Raw genomic sequence first — 5,980 nt, 5'->3', positions numbered from 1 at the left:
AGGTCACTAGATAAATGCAATAAAACTTGTTTAAATTAGTTTTCACGAGTATTATTATTTAAACGACATTTGTTTTACTCCTTCTATTTTGTTTTGTAGACCACTTCTTTTCTCATAACAAATGGCAACACCAACCCCTAACGCCACGCCTCTCGCTAATTCATCATGGCTCCGATCCTTCATGGATCGATGTAAACTTGAAAAGAATGGGTCAAATTTCTCCGATTGGGATGCCCAACTCAAATTAGCCGCCCAAGGTGACGACAAGCTTCGTTACCTTACCGAGGCCTCTCCTCCCGAACCTACTACTAGGTCGACCGCCGCCACTAGGGAAGCATATGAGGCTTACCATAAGGAGTCCGCCGCAATGAAAAACGTCTTGATATTTGCGATGGAGGCGGATCTCCAAAGGAGAGCCTTTAAAATGGGCACCGATAATGAGATTTACTCCAAGCTTGTGACAATGTTTTCACAAACTCCGCGGATCGTCCAATATGAGGCGGCCGCGGCATTCTTTGATCTCGACTTCAAAGAGGGCCAAAAGGTTAGCCCTCATGTGCTCAAACTTATGGAGCTTGTCGAGACCTTGAAAATTCAAAAGGTTGAAATCCCCAAAGAACTCATTTTAGATAGGATTCTACACTCCTTGTCCAATGTCAAAGTATATGTTTAATTCCGGGTGAATTTTAACATGCAAGACAAGTATGTGTCTCTTGAAGAATTGCACAAGTTACTTGTGCAAGTCGAGAGGGACATGGGGTTAAATGTGAACCCACCAAAGGATGTGCTTAACATAAGCACTAAGAGCAAGGGGAAATTCAAGAAGAATGAGAGGAAGGGTAAGAAACAAGCTCCCACTTTCACAAAAGCTAAGGCTAATGATGCTAGCACTTCAAAAATCAAGAAGGGTCCTCTTGATAAATGTCATTATTGTAATGGTATGGGACATTGGAAAAGAAATTGTTCCAAATACCTTGGTGATATTAAGGCTGGAAAGATCACTCCAGTAGGTAAATGACTATCCCTTCTTTTATGTTTCTAATTCAACTATGATATTATGATACAAAGTTGTGATAATGTATCTCCCTTTTTATTATAAATAGGGCCTCCACCAAGCAAAGACAAGGGAAAAAAAAAAGCAAGCATGAGAAACCATCAAGAAGCTAGGAATAGCTTTCATGGAGCTTTGCTTTTTATTGTCTTATTTTATTCATGTTTTGGATTTTAGAACCTTTAAGTTTCCGTGTTCGACAAGGAAAGGTATTTTGGATAATTGGTTGTATTTTGGATAATGGTGGCTTGATTTGCAACTCAAGTCACCTGTTTTATCATTTTATCCTTTGTTCTAAAATCCATATTTAAATGCTTGCTCTTAGAAACATATGATTATTCACTTAAAGTGATCTAATAGACAAATATAATGACGGGATTCATTATATGTCCACATGCTTAAGGCTTGTGTATGATCATTTACAAAGTGATTTTGAGTCTATGAACTCTTTTAAAGGCATGTCAATCACCAAGTACACTTACGAAATCTAAAACTATTAGTCAACCTATGAGATAGTTCTCCTTATACCTCAAAATCATTATTTGTGTCTGATATGCTATCTTTGAATCTATAGTGTATTTATTCTAAAGATAGAGTGGGAGAAAAATGAGGACACAACTCACACCAAGATAAGTTTGTGTACTTGTGTAAATGAGATCTACGCAAGAGAGAATGGTTTGAATGAAGGTATATCTATTTATATAGTATACCCAATAGAAGAGATCTATGGTCTCAAATAGTTCTATATGACTAAAGAGACCAAAGTGAAGTAATCAAAGGAATATTTTTTCAAGATAACTACACGAGGAGACCAAAAGAAAGTTTTGGAAGAAAAATGACTAATGTAAAGTCTTAACAAGAGTTTTGACTAGTTTATGATAAATTTTGACCAATAGTTTCAAATTTACTTAAGAGCCTAAATGAATCAAAGTAACATACTAGTCATAAACGAGTTGCAAGGATTGATATACCGATATCTTCAATAGCTAAGTTTTTTAACCTCGCAAAAGTCATTGCTTAACCACATTATGAAAATGAATTGGTTAAACCTCCTTCTAAAAGGGATATTTTGAAGGACGTGTATTAGATATTACTTATATTTGATAAATGACATTGCCACACATCATTATGACATGAATGTGTTAGAGATTTAAAATCTCTTTCCATAAGGTTAAGATGAGACCTCTTCGAAATAGGAATTTTGAAAGGATATGATGGGAACATATATGGCTTCATCTTAATAACTTTGCAAAGCAACATACATTCCAATTTTGAAATGTTTTCAATTGAGTAATCAATTTCGAAACATGTGGAATTAAGTGGGAGTTTAGAAATTATCATGTGAAGACATGGAATTTAATGGGAGCAATCATCATTTGAATGTTTACAACTCATTACTCATTAGGAATGACGAGCTAATACCTTCTTTCACAAAGAAGATTTGAGTTTTCAATTCTGGATGAAAATGGACCATGATGAATCCAACTACATCATGAGATGTTGGATAGGTATTGTAAGATACACATCGAATCAATGAGATACGTAGGTTATTCATTTAAATGAAAATGGAATTGGCATTAGCAGTCATGGTCGTTCCTTGAACCTAAATATAGTTGATGACATGATTAAAAGTCACTAATGTTTCCGCCATTAGAATAATCATGCACATGTCCAATTATGAATCATATGCATAAGAGCATGATGAATCATTGGTAAGCCATAATAGAAACGTCATGAATTCTCGAGTAGAATCCGATGAGCGATTTCGGTGTTTGATAGAATGCTCTGTTCTGTGACAAGAGGTTGCACATATTATAGAAAAACCGAACACACGTAAAGATTTATGAAAATCTTAAACTTTTAAAGCCAAAAGGAGAAATAAGAAGTTTGGAAAGATACTTAGTTGAATAAGAAGTTACTCAAAACTAATCTTTCCTAATATGCTAGGACTTGTGAGAAGTGCTAGGCTAATCATCTTGACAAATTGTTGCAAGACTCTACAAAACATATACCTAGTGCATTGTGTGTGGTTGGAGTACTTGATCAGTATAAGTTATATCATTCACCACAAATTGTTCGTTATGTGATAATCGATAAGGAAGTTCTTTTTAAAATAAAGAACTGAAACCAAGGTCGGGAACCTTGATGTGTACTTGGTAAGGTTCATGCTATGAGTGATAACATGAATATAAAGGATAATACGATTGAGAAGTTTGAACACATGGACACGTGACATGTTAAAACTTCTATTGCAATCAACAAGTGTTTACACACTTACGATATGCATCACAAGGTTGTAATATGGTATTGACTACCCGAGTGTGATGTCGACATTTGTCATTTGAGTTATTATTAACTCACCTTATACATTGTTATATCCAAACGGGTTGTAGAGACAATTGAACCCCGTTAAAGTGAACATGGATTAACATTGTATTTGCCCATAGTCACTTGTATGAGGTGACGTCTCGAAGTGACTAGAGTGTGATGCGATTGATGGCAAGTTCAAGTGCCATAGAGTCATTTGAGAATGACTAGTCGATCACATAGGCGGACTGTTAGGAACATTTTTTCGGGCCTTATGACCGCTTATAGAGTTCTGGCAAATTTATATAGCCTGGTCGTGGCGAGAGCTGCTATAGTATTCAAATGAGTCGATTCTTTTGACTAAAGGCTATTCGCCTAAGATGGCACAGTTTCAGATTAACTTTGATTTGTGTTACTACGACCTTCGTAAATGGGGTCAAATGGACATATTTTGGGTTATGATGGCTGTGGCTAGTTGAAGGGAATGAGTGCGATAGGAATTGTCCACCCCTAGTCAGGGTTATAACAATATCTCAGGGCCACTCGAGGAGTAATGAACTGGAAATGCATGGCCACGCTCGGAATGTATCCATGGTGGATAAATCCGGACAATCAGTCATTCTCCAGATCGAGGAAACCACTCTCGATATGATCACTTACTTGCAAGTACGACCTGAAAGACACCTTGCATTGAGTGGGAGATAGTAATAGGACAAGAGAATTGGTGACGCACACTTGTCGAGGACAAGTGGGAGATTGTTGGAATATGTGTCCTCCGACAATAATGCGATCACAACTGTTGATCATGATGATCACATGTTTAAATCTCATTATAAAGAATACAATTGGGAAGTAATATTTTACTGTCAACTGTTCCACACATATCGGTAATGATTGGCTGACTAGAGTTTGACATTACTGTCGTGCGACGGTGGTGATCAGTTGATCCCCTAGGTCATACCTATAGGGCAACACTCTTAATTGATCATTTAATTGATCGTATGAAGATACGGGTCAATTAAAATATTTAAAATTGACGGACGATTTTGGAAGTAAAATTTACGTATTTCATTATAATATGATTAAATGAGATACGGTCTGAGTAATCGAATTGTTTCATTATTCAGATGAAATTATTGTTTAAGGAAACAATTGAAATTGAATGAATTATTATAAATACAATTTATTGTGATTTATAATTGGTAAAATATTTTGGTACGAGTAATTGCGAATTACTAAAGTCGATTTTTGTATATGACGTATTTTTATTAATACGTTGATTTTTAATATGTTAAAAATACATAACAAATTTATGTAACATATGACATGTGACATAAGACAAATTGACATTTTGACAAAGATAATATGGAGTCCATATTATCTATGTGTGCCGAAATTAAGGGAAGAATTAGGCTAATATTGTGTTGATTAAATTAGTGGAGAACATGATGATTACCTAAAGACTAGCCATGCAAAACCTAGTGTTCATTATGAAGAACAACACAAGCATGCTTTGGCTCCCTTCCCTTCCCCATCCACCCGGTTTTTAAGAGGAGAAAACCATGGGTTTTTCTCATCTTTTTACCATATACATAACTTATAGTTAGTGTATGATGATTCATTCCAACTCACCTCAAAAATAAGAATTTTAGAGAGATAAAAAGATTCCTTCTTCCTCCTCCCATAAACCGAAATATTAAAGAGTCCTATAATATTTTGGGTCAATTTTTCTACAAAATTAATATTGTACTAGTATTTATAATATTAATTTTAATTAAGAGTGTGCTTTGGGTATTAAACTTTGGGAGAGATCATATACTTGGATCTTAGTTCTTCCATTAAGGAAAGCACAAGAACAAGAGAGAAGGAGATCTCTCTTGTGCCCTAATAAACCGAAAATCACAATGTAAGATGAAGATTCTTCTTTTAAATTGTTTAATGTTTGCATGCATAAGATCACCATTTAATTTTATGATAAATTAACCTAAAACATATATGAATATGTTGAGTATATAGATCTACTTTTCCTTCACCATTAACGCAAAAATTCTAGGAATACACTTACCCCAGAATTTGAGAGGGAGATTAATCAGTTTAGCCCAAACTGGTACAACTTTCACATCAGCTTTAGTAAGGGGTTCTGAAGCAGACCGTGGTCGTACAATCAGAGGTTTGTTGTCAAACAAGAAATGCCCATGTTTTAACACAGCTTCCTGGTCTCTTTGACGACCAAATCTCACTAAGAACACCACAGAAGGCAGAAAATAAATCCTATCCACGCCATAATCCGCCCATAATCTTCGAATAAAACCCTCAACCACTTCCCATGGAGGATTTGGCCCAAGTATGAAACAAATTACAGAGTGTTTCCAGAAGTCTAATTTCGCCTTAACATCAGCATTAGAAAATTGGAGCAGTTCTTCCACAATAGTGTCCAATTTCTGCTTACTTTTGGCGCGATTCTGCACAATCCACTCACTCGTTCTTCATCCGTGATAAGATCATCTAAATCCAATGGCTCCAAATCGATTGGAACCGAAGTCAACTTGACAGAAGAAGCTGGACCTACAACAGTGAAATCTAGAGGAGAAAAACGATTTTTATTTGAATTTTTGTTACTTT

The sequence above is a fragment of the Silene latifolia genome, chromosome 2 (assembly GCF_048544455.1).
Source record: "Silene latifolia isolate original U9 population chromosome 2, ASM4854445v1, whole genome shotgun sequence".
Taxonomy (NCBI): domain Eukaryota; kingdom Viridiplantae; phylum Streptophyta; class Magnoliopsida; order Caryophyllales; family Caryophyllaceae; genus Silene; species Silene latifolia.
Note: the sequence above shows the minus strand (reverse complement) of the source record.